The sequence below is a fragment of the Helianthus annuus genome, chromosome 1 (assembly GCF_002127325.2).
Source record: "Helianthus annuus cultivar XRQ/B chromosome 1, HanXRQr2.0-SUNRISE, whole genome shotgun sequence".
In the NCBI taxonomy this organism is placed as follows: domain Eukaryota; kingdom Viridiplantae; phylum Streptophyta; class Magnoliopsida; order Asterales; family Asteraceae; genus Helianthus; species Helianthus annuus.
Window position 1 is genome coordinate 116651219 of NC_035433.2, and position 13939 is coordinate 116665157.

The following is a 13939-nucleotide window of genomic DNA, read 5'->3' on the forward strand; positions in this document are numbered from 1 at the left end:
AATATACACGTAAGTATGGGTATCAAACGTACGAGTAGTATGAGTATACATGTAAGCATGAAACGTATAAATATAATTATAAGCATAAAACGCATGAGTACAAGTATGAATACGATTATAAGTATAAGCATAAAATGCGTTGTTATGAATATGAGTGAGAGTGTGAGTACAAATACTAATGATTACGTATATAGTATTAATTGAAACATAACAAAGTTACGTATGTAAGAGTGCTCAAAAGGTTGAGCATGTAAATACAAACGATATAAGTGAAATTGTCGCGATGAAGCGACAAAAACGTGTATGATGATATGCATGTATAGTTGTTTAGACGAAACGTTGAGTTTATTGAATCAAATTTAGATTGAGCTTGGTTTGAAAGGTAGAATATAGTTTGCATATGTAAGAGGATATAAAGTACTTATTGGTCATGCATATCGTATTTTGTAATGAATGGAAATGCTACCTTTGTTTTAAAAGAGTTTACGAAATCCGAAGATGGTCGGTCCCCATGAAGTCTTCTTGCCCACGTGTTTTGGAAAATAGGTGTAGGAAAAGGTCTTCGAAAAAGTAAGTGCGTTTCATCAAAACAAGAAATTTTGGAGTTTTTGTGAATACGTTGATCCTTGGAAAAGGGATTTATGAAAGGTCTTAGTGTTCATTTTAAAGGGTTTTGACAAATGGTTCGTTGATGTTGGAAATATTCTTTGGTAAAACGATCTCATAATATCTATAAGATCCTATAAGTAATTGAGAAAGGTTGGTTTAGTTTCAATTAAGAATGGAAGTCTCTAGTATGACGGTATAATGTGAGCAAGTTTTAGTGATTAAGTCGAATATGAAGTTCATGGGCAAGAGTTTCGTTGGACCGATTTAATTGATAGGTAGCATTTCGTAAGGTTTTGGAGTTCGAGTAATAAAACGTTTTAAGACATGATTAAGAATCTCGTGTATATGAGTTGAGTGAAAATAGATTGTAGAATAAGAAGTACGTTTGATAAAACAATGTATTTTGAAATCGGTATGAGTGGGTATTTTGAATAATGATAAACAATTTGGGTATAAAATATGATCGAGTTTGCATAATAAGATATTTTGAAGAGGCGTTTTGGTAACGATCACCTAGGTAAGGGAATCAACCCTAACCCGTTGGTGATGTCGTTTTTTTTAAGAAAAGGGGAGTGGAGTTAATCGTCAAGGTAAGGAAATCACTCCAATCTTAATGATATGTCTCCACTCGTCGTTACAAGGAATATGAATTTAAATTATATGAAATCATGCATATATATAAATGTATGGAAAAGGTTCGATATGTTGTGTGTGTGAAAAGAGAAATCGAAAGTAAACTCGAGTTTGAAAGATTGCATCGTATAAATAAATAATAGAAACACATGTTTGATCAAAATTTGGATGGTTCCAAAACGGAACTTTGACTAACCAAAGTGGTCGAAAAGTCTTTTGAATTTGAGGAGCATGCTTTGGCCTAATAGGTAAAATACTCTCGCCGACAAGTCGGTTAACGGTATTTACCCTTCCGGTTACTACATGTCCCAAATCAATCGAAATTTCGAGACTTGGCGGGATTTAAAAAAAAAATATCAAGGAGTGGAACTAGTCGCCAAGGTGTGGGTTTCACCCCTAACTTGACGATTTCGTATCCTAAGTGTGGTTGGTACTCGTCGGGTCAAAATTTAGTTTCGACATGTTGACAAGGGTCCACTAGAATTTGAAATTTGAGATTTACCATTAAGATGTGGATTTCACTCCTAGCTTAATGGCGATATCTCGTGTAAAAAGAAGAATAGATAGATTGAGAGTCGTTCACCAAATTGTGGGTTTCACGCCTATTTTGGTGAATTAGTCTCATTTGTATAATGCGAGTGTTTACGGATTTAGAATAGTCGAGTAAAATGCATGAGGGAAAGAGTATGTTAAAGGAATAAACAAACAAATTTAAACGCACAATGAAGCATATTAAGAATAGCACATAATGAACGGGACAATAAAACATGTATTAGCACATAATAAAGCAAATATAGCATGCCAAGTGTTAACACATAAGCGACATATATGCTTAAAAGATCAAAAGGGAATAAATAAGAACAAATAAGGTAGCATGCAAGTAGTTTCAAGCAAAACATAAGAATAAAGCTCTAAAACTATAGACTAGGCTAAAGCAATCCTACTTTCCCTAATTCCCTATAGTTATGGCTCTGATACCAATCTGTCACACCCCAACCAATGGCGGAAACATCGGGATGAGACGAAGTGTGAAGATTGCTAGAGACATCATAACGCTATTTGTGACAATATTTAATAAACCGGTTTCATTTCATAAAGTAAATTGTCAACATTACAAGAAATTCAAATACAACAAGTTCAAAGAAGTACATAACAACATAAGCAAAATTGGTACAACATATTAAACCTAAACGTCTATATGTGTATCTAGGCATCAACGCTACTTCTTTTCATAGCATCGTCATCATCAACCTGTAACATGTTTAAAATACAATTCAATGCAAAAGCAAAGGCGAGTATACAAGTTTGATACGTACATAACAAAAGATAAGTTTTAAACAATTCCTCATAGCAAGCATTCGATTCAAGATACAATAAATTTGGCACGTGTCTAACATATCAAACCAATAATGAAACGGAAGATGCTCATGACATAACCACAAGTTTACGGGCGGGTCGTTAATCCTATTGCGCTACATATGTCACGGTTAGGCTCGTACGAAGTTAATGATAAGTTCAACACATAAGTATCACCCAAGTTTAAAGTATCAAGTAATCAAATAAGCATGCGTGTAATAGGAATGTTTATGTATTATGATAAAGTTTGTGTGTAAGTTTATAAATAACATGTTACACCCCAAAAAGTGGTAAACGAAAAAGGGGTCAAGTATACTCACAAGGCTTGCATATGCTTTCCGATTATCCAATTGTTGACGAGTAGAGATTTAGAGTCCGAATGTATAAGGGTTAAAGTTCAAGTATGTTTAGAGTCGAGATTCGGTGTTTAAAACAACATAAAAATAAGATATGAGAATAACATGGAAAATAATCATTTAGTACATATGATGCTTGTTCTTGACACTAGAAAACTCGAAGGAGTTTAGATGTTTTCATGGAACAAGGTTCCATTAGAATCGTGACAAGTTATCATAGTCTAGGATGATGTAATCTAGTACCCCGATATATGAACACTAGTTCATCATCAAAGATTCGATTATTCGAATAATATGTTTAGGTTATATAATATATGTCCAATAGTTCAAGCATGAAGTAGAAGATTAAAATCTTCATTTTGGTACCTCTAAATGTCATAGAAATCATGTAGGAGGTAGGAAGATCAAGTCTTCCATTTAGGCACCTCTATGTGTTCACCACTACACTTGATGTAAAAATAACCAAGGAGGGTCATGAACATACAATAAAGAATAAGAAAAATACACACTAACTAAGAGAAATCATCAAATCATGTGAGGATTGTATGTTTGGACAACCCAAGTTGTTCCATAATCACTCATGTTTCAAAGACAAAGTTTGACATGACTTGTGGGTTAAAAACCCTAAACAAAACACCAAGTTTATGAGGTTTAATCCTCTGATTTTTAAGTGTCTCAACCTTGTTTTTAAGCCTAACCAACCACTAAAGTGTTGTAAGCATTAGGACATAGGTTTGAGATGAGATAGACTCAAGTTTGGTAAGAAATAACAAGGATTTCATGAAAACAAAAACAATCAGTGGACTTTGGAGCCTTTTTGCCGGAGTTCCAGGGACTTATTTACTGTGAAAAACCCATGGAAACGTAGATAAGGTCAATACAAAGTAGTAGGAAAAAGAATCGAGTGAATCGGATAAGAATTGAGTGAGTTATGCTCATTTTCGTGAAGGGGTGTCAATCTGCTCGAACCCTTGCTTTCAGCTACGGTTTGGAGGATGTTTTGAGAGTTTTTAGTGTTGCAAAAGTGGTAGGGAGGCTGGTTATAAGTGGTATTTATAGGGGGAAGGATTAGAGTTTCAATGGGTTGGGCTTTGGAAGTGTTTAGAAGGGGTTACACCTTGAAACTAGCCCACAAAACCCAACTATATGGGGCTGAATTTTGCTGAATTGGGGCTGCCATATTTCTTTATTTTTTTTATTTTTAAAACTTTATAATGAGTAATTTTGTTAATTAAGTTGTGTAATAATATGCAACAATGTTTCCCCTAACTTGTAACAAGGTGAAATATGAAATAAAACATGATTTAACTAGGTAAAAAGTGTAATGTACAAGTATGTAACATGTTTGTAAGTGACAAGTATATGTCACATATTAGATGATTAACCGTTGTATAAATAAGCATATTATTAGGGGTTTTTAGGTATCAACAATTTAAGGACAAGCATGGACATGCATCGTGAATAAGTATCGTATAAGTATGAATTACAAATAAGGATTCGATGTACAATGAATTCGAACGTATGAACATGTATGAATGTGTAGATGGTGAATTTAAAGAAATACGAATTTTATTTATGATCCAAGTCTCCGATTTTACAACGAAAAGACGACTATAATAATACAAGATTTCCAAAAATAGCATTACAAGGCGAGCTTTCTAATTATGGAAAGTATGAAAAAGCGGTGCGTTACATGATGCATGATTAACCGTCTTCAACTTTTAACGTTATTTTCACGAAATTAGTAAAATAACGTTAAAATTAGTTTACTTTCACTTTTACCCTTCGAGGGCCCACACATATATACATTATATGCACATACGCAAGCAGGCCAATCCTTTTATATTCACATATTCTCATAAATGTTACAAGATCTAACCTGTTTTTCATTTTTTTTATTTATGCACTGGTTTTTTTACAAGTATCAGTTGTTTTCATGTATCTACGTTTCATGTATTTATATTATTTGTGCATCTATTCGTTTTAAAGTAAGTCATCTCTATATTCCAAGACATCAATGATCACGAACTTTTTAAAATGGATATACAAAATATACCCTCATATTTCATAACTATTAACTTAAAAACTTGTCTAAATCCAAGTATTTTTCATATAAACATGTATTTAAAAGAATTAGTCTAGTGATTTTACTATAACCTTATTCAATAATTGATACTCTAATAGGGGATGTATGTGGAAAGTGTGCCTGCATTTCCTCACAAGCATGATGTTGATATGTTTTTGAGAGGCATGTGGGGTTTGTGTGGATATGATAGAGATAGATATCCTCAACAATGTGTATTGTTCTGTTTGTGAGCTATCGACTTTCCAATCTTGATAAGATATGGATCCGAGGGAATATCTTGTCTAGTTAACTTTTTCCCATCTTTATCGTATATATGTATTGTATGCTTAGACTAGACAACGTAATTCATATAAAATATTAATTTGATAACATACCCAAAAACATGGTAGCGTGTTACTTGTGTGGTGTTAATGAGTAGTAATGACTACTATTACCATTCTTGTAAAATAAATTGAAATAGAGTAGAATAGAATAGAATAGAATTAAATATGAATAGCAACTTAGTCTATCCGTTATAGTTTCCCGCCCCAATGACATGGCCAGATTTCGGGCGTGATGGGCCGTGAAGGTCGTGATTGAATTGGGGCGTTGGTTGTTTCAGTTGTGGAATCATCCTATTAAATCAGGGGTATCAAAAAAAATTACCATGCAATCATACAATATTAAAAAAAACGACAATAAATAAATAAAGTAAAACAAATACCTAATAGATTTGTCCTCTTCTTTTTTCATAGCTTAAATCGTTACATCACGTCGTCCACTTTTACTTTATGAAAGAAATCCTTTTCAACTGCACAAACCATGACATTGTTCAAAAATTCCAGGCCCATTCGATTGCGTATAAAACAGTCCCATTGCCGCCCCCATAATCAACATACAAATGGGCATGTTTTATTATTATTGTGGGTCTTGGGCTAATGGGCTAGCTTAATATGCTATTAACAATTATGTTTGGTCTTGTAAAAAGAATTAGATTTACACTGTTATACTATCCTATTTTTATGGTTAGGGGGATCTTCGTAGTTTTTAAGGGTATTCATTGTATAAAAACAAAAAAAAAGTAACACTACGAATACGGGGTTGAGCCGTAGCCTGTGCTACGACTGCTTATATTGTGGTTCCACCTCTGGGTTATGTTACGATAAAAGAAGAAGACAAAACTTTAGAGATGGAAAAGGCTAATTCATTTCATCGATGATCTACAACCGTTACAAACTCACTAATATACAGAATAACAAACAAACGACTTCACAACGGTAACAACCTTCAACTATTACAGAATTACAAACTACCCCCTCGACTTATTTCTTTATTACAACTTTCATTATTGACATAATACCCCCTTTACTATAACAATGTAACATCCGATCACTCTTTCACTCTAAATCTCTATCTAACTGTTTCTGTCTCTAAAAAGTCTACAAATGTATGTGTGTTTTGTATCGAGAAGAAAGAGAAGGATAAGAAGATGCAAAGGTGAATACGTATGGGTGTGGGTGTGTGAGCTATGCCACGTAATCGCCATGTAATCATGTCCACGTAGGAAAAGTGGTGACACGTAGGATCAAAAACTAACAGAGTTAGTGATCCGTTAACAGAGTGGTGCCAGCACAAACTGAAAGTCAAGTTGAAGGTGTCGGACGTCAAAGTGTTAGTTCGGGGATGACAACGGCCAAAGGTCGATATTTGGGGGTGATAAAATCCAATAAACCTTTTTTTTAAAGTTTATAAGATTATTTTTATTTAAAGAAAACCAATATCCTTATTTTGCACAATTATGAAACGTGCCACATTTCATTCTCTTTCTCATCACATTTTTAAAAAGTACATCATAATGTCGGTGTTTGTGGGATGACATTTATGGTTACTATCTTTTTTTTTTTGAAAGGAGAACTTCATTAAAACACTCCCGACTTGAAACCCGAGCCAGGACAAAAACAACAAACAAAAGAAGCTACAAAAACGAAAAATTACACCAATCTAACCATGAGATATGGTTGTTACTAGATCTATACTTGAACCACAAAAACCCAAGGGACTTAACATCGCAAAAGATACTCTCCACTTTGGCCTCTATACCCGAGAAGACAGCCTTGTTCCGAGCCTTCCATATGCACCAAAGAGCTGAAAAAATAATCCCCTGAATGACCGGTTTCTCGGTGACTTTAACATGGCTGGACTTATGCACCTCCAACAAGTCATTAAAAGAAAACGCAAAAATAGGAGGGATACGACACCAAAGGCTCACCTTTTGCCAGAGGACAACCGCAACAATACACGAAGTGAATAAGTGGTCAACCGACTCGGCCTCTGTGACAACTCGTAATTCGAACCTACTTTGTGTAACGTTGCGTGCTTACGTGAGCTATATTATTTGATTTAATGAATGATATATTTGATACGTGCTTTGTGTAAATGTATGTATGTATATGAATGAGCCGATCGCACAACATTACACACGACCGCACAAGCCCACTCGGCTCACTCGGGCTTTACATTTGTACGCGGATCCATAGGGCAGCCCAAGTTGGGTTCGGCCCATTCCCCTAGCCGATTAACACATGAGATGTTGTAAACATCTCACACTTTACCAAAACACACACAAGTCACAAACCCTAGTTCTCTCATTCTCTCAAACCCGACGGCAACCATCTCTACCTCTCGAAGACTTCCTGGTTGAATTGATCTAGTTCTTCTCTCAAATCGGTTAGTGTTGTATCTTTGCTTGATTCTTGTATGATTGATGCTTAGTGTTCAATAGATTGAATGATGTTTATGTGATGATGAGTTGATTCCATGATAGACTAAACCGATTAGGGTTGTATGTGTGTTTAATCATAATGTTAATCAATGGGTTAGTGTTGATGATAATCGGCTATCATAGCTTGTTCTCGAATTGTTTACATGATGAAATAGAAACGAATAAATGTTAGTCGGCTGCTATGGTTTGTTCGATGGGTTGATTATGATGATTGAAGGTTTAAATCTGATAGTTAAAAGTTATAAGATGTTGTTCATGTTTGGTTATGATTTAGGGTTCATAAGAATTGGATGTTAACAACCTTGTTGATCGAAATCCATCATGTGTTGAAACTGATTAGTTGTTAATTGATTATTGTAAACTTGGAAACTTGAATAATTGTAACCGATTTGCATAATATCCAGTAATTAAAACAATCACACAAAGCTGATCCAAACGCACAAGGGGCCACTCGCACAAGACTTTGTGTCGCACAAGATGCCCCAGTCGCACAAGGCTGTCGGATCGCACAAGATGCATGCTTGTTCAACTGCTTGGGCCGGATAGTTATTTGGGCTAGGTTAGTCCGATCACACAAGATGGTTGGGCTCGCACAAGCTCACGGCCCAACCATCCGAGTCGCACAAGCTGAATTGTTGTTAGGCTATTGGGCCTCAGAGCCCAAAGGCCAATCGCACAAGTTGACTGTATATTTGCATGTTTGGGCCAATATGTTAGGACTGTCATGTTATTATTTGGGCCGAGTACTTTATGTTTGGACTCCTTCTATGCTGGGTTTAATTATCTATTGGGCCGGGTCATTACGGATCGCACAACATGTTGTGGATCACACAACATGTTGGGCCGACTATTATTTTGGGCTTAGACATGTATATCGCACAAGCTTGATTATGTATTGTTTGACTGTTATGTGGTAACCATGATCTTCACATGTTCGTAACGTGTTAACTCGTGTGAAACATACGTGCATTACTTGAGTCAAAACCTGACTTGTGTGGTAACCCTGTTAGGACGTGGTTGACCACCCTTAGTTCAAGAACCTTTTGTGTATCTGCCGAGCAAACCAAGGTGAGTTCACACAGCCAAGGCATGGGGTTCCCGGGTGGGAATGGGATTGGATGACTTATTGTATATACTCAGATGGTAGAACCTCACGATAAGATACGGCTAGACTAGTAACACTTATTGAACTGATCTTCGCACACCTGCCAAGGGTTGGCCGCGATATTATGACTGACTTCGCACACCTGCCTTAGGAAGGCCGCGAACTAAATTTACTAATCTTCGCACACCTGCCTGGGGGGCCGCGATACATATAAACCTAGTTTAGAATACTTGGGAAGAACATCCCCTAACATCTTCGCATACCTGCCTGGGAGGCCGCGATGGAAACTAATACGATACACGACATAACGAACGAACATACTACTACTCACACTATACTATTACTGAACTATTAACTGTGAACTCGCTCAACTAGTTGTTGACTCTCTGCTGCATGCCTTGCAGGACCTTAGGTACTTATGGAGTTTGCACAAGGAAGAGCAGGTCGTTGTAGGCATGGATCATGAATGCTTGTTAAACGTTTATGACATTACACACTTAATACTTATGTTTGGGTTTTTACATTAATGCTTCCGCTACACTTGATTATGTTGGTTTTGATAAACACCTTTCGTATTGATGGATAACTATTACTACTTATTTACATGTTCAATATGATTGGTGGCTTGATCCTGGTCATGTCACGCCTCCAAGCGGTGGTACTCCGCGTGTGGATTTTTGGGGGTGTGACAGATTGGTATCAGAGCCATTGGTTATAGAGAACTTGGTTTTAATATGGGAAAAACGTTTTTATTAAAACCAGACTATAACCAGAACAGTGCTCTCAACGATCCATAACGACGCTTCGCTCCACGTGCAAGACTCGACATCCTAGGTAATATGGTTTATGTTTATTACCTGCTTGCTAGAATTGCATAGAACTTTGCTCGTAGTACGCTTAGATACACATGACACTATTGCCTGAGAACACTTACGTGCTTACACTTTTCTGTCATCGCACTACTCGCGAACCATTCTCACTTATGCTACTTTTACTATGAAGATCATGTCTGGACGTATTAACATGACTCAAGCCCTGTTGACGGCTCTCATTAACGAACAAGTTGCTGCGGCACTTGCAGCCGCACAAGCAGGAGGTATATCCTGTAGTCATAACTCACACTAGGATCTTTAGATCCTACACTTCTAAACCAACTCTCGTGTTTAAACTTTGTCCTATTCGTACACAATAGGTCAACACGCACCGCAACCAGTTTGCACTTTCAAGAACTTCATGGACTGTCGTCCAAGTACGTTCAGTGGCACGGAAGGAGCAGTGGGACTACTCCATTGGTTTGAGAAGCTCGAGTCAGTATTCGAGATGTGTGAATGCCCTGAGGCTCGCAGGGTGAAGTACGCCACTGGCACGTTGGAAGGAATTGCGCTAACATGGTGGAACGCGCAAGTTCAGATCCTAGGGTTGGCAGCTGCTAACGCCACACCCTGGGAAGATTTCAAAGAACTGATCAAACGAGAATACTGCACGCGAGATGACATCCACAAGTTGGAGGTGGAGCTGTATCATCTGAAAATGACGGGGTCAGAACTCGAAGCTTATACGAAACGGTCAAACGAACTGGCCATCTTGTGTCCAACAATGGTGGACCCTCCAGTTAAGCGCATTGAGTTGTATCTCAAAGGGCTTGCGCCAGAGATTCAGAGCCACGTGACGTCGGCTAACCTCAACAACATCCAAGACATTCAACGTCTTGCTCATCGACTCACCGATCAGGTAGTGGAACATAATAAGCTGCCAAAACGCATCAGTGCTACCACTACGGTTGTCACTATTTTTGCTACTCCCAGTGACAACAAGAGAAAATGGGAGGGGAATTCCAGCAAGGGATCAGTTTCTGTTCAGTCTCAAGCACATCAGCGCAAGACAAATGACTACCAGAGTCCGAATCAGCAATCATCAGGCAGTCAGGGACAGGGTGGATATCGGGGAATTCACCCATGGTGTAGTAGGTGCAACAAACACCACAGTGGAAGATGTCGCAGGGAACGTTGTCAAAGATGCCTCAAGATGGGTCATGAGGCTAAGGATTGTAGAAGCTCACGGCCAGCAAATCAGAACCAGCAACTCCCACCGCCCGCTCCACAGAACCAGCAGCAGCAGCCACAGCGTGGAAACCGGGGATGTTTCCAGTGTGGGGCTGAAGGCCACTACAAACGTGATTGCCCTCAATTGAACCAGAACCAGAATCGCAACAACAACAATAACCAGGGCAACGGGAACAACAACAACGGGGGAAACAACAACAACAATGGCAATGAAGCTCGAGGTCGTGCTTTTGTGCTGGGTCGGGGCGACGCAATGAATGATCCCAATGTGGTTATGGATAAGTTTCTTCTCGACGATATTTATGTTACTGTCTTATTTGATTCGGGTGCTGATACAAGTTATATGTCCTTGAAAATAAGTAAATTGTTAAAACGTACACCATCACCCCTAAACACCAAACATGTCGTAGAGTTAGCAAATGGTAAAAGTGTAGAAGCCGCACAGGTAGTCAAGGGTTGTAGCATCGTTTTAGCTGGTCAAACCTTCTCGATTGATCTTATACCCATAGTTTTGGGTAGTTTCGACGTCGTCATCGGTATGGATTGGTTATCCCAACATCACGCAGAGATTTTATGCAAGGAAAAGATCATTCGTATTCCTCGCTCTAGTCAGGAACCACTCGAAGTTCAAGGCGACAAGAGTGGTGCTGTGGTTGGCATCATCTCTTTCTTAAAGGCGCAGAAATGTTTACGAAAGGGGCACACTGCAATTCTGGCACTTGTCACTGACACATCAGCAAAGGAAAAGAAGCTGGAGGATATTCCAGTTGTACGTGACTTTCCTCAAGTGTTTCCTGAAGATTTACCCGGTTTACCGCCTCACCGCCAAGTCGAATTCCAGATTGAGTTAGCTCCTGGAGCAGCACCCATAGCTCGCGCACAATATCGTTTAGCTCCAACCGAACTGGAAGAACTGTCGAAGCAACTACAAGAGCTCTTGAAAAAGGGCTTTATTCGTCCAAGCTCATCGCCTTGGGGAGCTCCAGTACTTTTCGTGAAAAAGAAGGATGGCACTTTCAGGATGTGCATCGACTACCGCGAACTCAACAAGGTGAAGGTGAAGAACCGTTATCCTCTTCCGCGTATAGACGACTTATTCGACCAATTGCAGGGGTCGAGTTACTACTCCAAGATAGACTTGAGGTCAGGGTATCATCAGCTGAGAGTCCGGGATGAGGACGTCTCAATAACAGCATTCAGAACTCGCTACGGTCACGACGATTTTCTAGTCATGCCATTCGGGTTAACGAACGCGCCTGCCGTATTTATGGATCTTATGAACAGGGTGTGCAAACCCTACTTAGAAAAATTTGTGATAGTGTTTATTGACGACATTTGATCTACTCCAAGAGTCAGGAGGAGCACGAGCATCATCTACGACTTATTTTGGAACTCCTACGAAAGGAACAGCTGTACGCTAAGTTTTCGAAATGTGACTTCTGGCTTCGTGAAGTCCACTTTCTAGGACACGTAGTAAACAAGGATGGGATCCATGTCGATCCATCCAAGGTAGATTCGATCAGAAACTGGCCTGCACCACGTACACCAACGGAAATACGCCAATTCTTGGGTTTGGCGGGATATTACAGACGGTTCATCAAGGATTTCTCAAAGATTGCTCAGCCGCTTACACTACTGACACAGAAGGGCGTCACCTACCGTTGGGGAGGTCCCCAGGAAACCGCTTTTCAGTACCTAAAGGATAGGCTTTGCAGCGCACCTATTCTCTCATTGCCAGAGGGCACGGACGACTTTGTGGTTTATTGTGACGCGTCGATACAGGGTCTTGGGTGTGTATTGATGCAACGGGATAAGGTTATTGCTTACGCTTCTCGTCAACTCAAGGTTCATGAACGAAACTACACGACGCACGATTTAGAGCTGGGAGCTGTTGTTTTTGCACTTAAGATATGGCGACACTACCTGTACGGTACCAAGTGCACAATTTACACCGATCACAGGAGTCTCGAGCATATTCTTAAGCAGAAGGATTTGAACATGCGTCAACGACGATGGGTCGAGTTACTCAACGATTATGAATGCGCCATCAAGTACCATCCAGGCAAGGCCAATGTTGTGGCTGACGCTCTCAGTCGAAAGGACACTCTACCTAGACGCGTACGAGCCTTGCAACTCACTATTCAGTCTAGTCTTCCAGCACAGATACGAGATGCTCAGGTAGAAGCATTGAAACCCGAGAACGTCAAGGCTGAAGCCTTACGCGGCTCAAGGCAACGAATGGAACAAAAGGAAGACGGCGCCTACTATGTAACAGGGCGTATTTGGGTCCCACTTTGTGGCGGTTTACGGGAACTTGTGATGGATGAAGCACACAAGTCTCGCTACTCGGTACATCCAGGGTCGGATAAAATGTACCACGATCTCAAAACAACATACTGGTGGCCTAGCATGAAAGCCCACATCGCAACTTACGTCGGCAAGTGTTTGACATGTGCAAAAGTCAAAGTGGAGTATCAGAAACCAGCGGGCCTACTTCAGCAACCCAAGATACCGCAATGGAAATGGGAAGAAATCTCCATGGATTTTGTTACAGGCCTACCCAGATCCCAGCGTGGGAATGATACCATATGGGTGATCGTGGATCGACTCACCAAGTCTGCACACTTCCTGGCTATAAAGGAAACAGATAAGTTCTCCACTCTCGCAGACGTTTATCTTAAAGAAGTTGTTTCGAGGCACGGGGTGCCCACCTCCATCATTTCGGATCGGGATGCACGATTCACGTCAGAGCTATGGCAAGCGATGCACAAATCTTTTGGCTCACGGTTAGACATGAGCACAGCATATCATCCTCAGACGGATGGGCAGTCTGAGCGAACGATCCAGACTCTCGAAGACATGCTTCGGGCATGTGTTATCGATTTTGGCAAAGCATCTCCCGTTAGTGGAGTTTTCATACAATAACAGTTATCACACCAGCATACAAGCCGCTCCATTCGAGGCATTGTA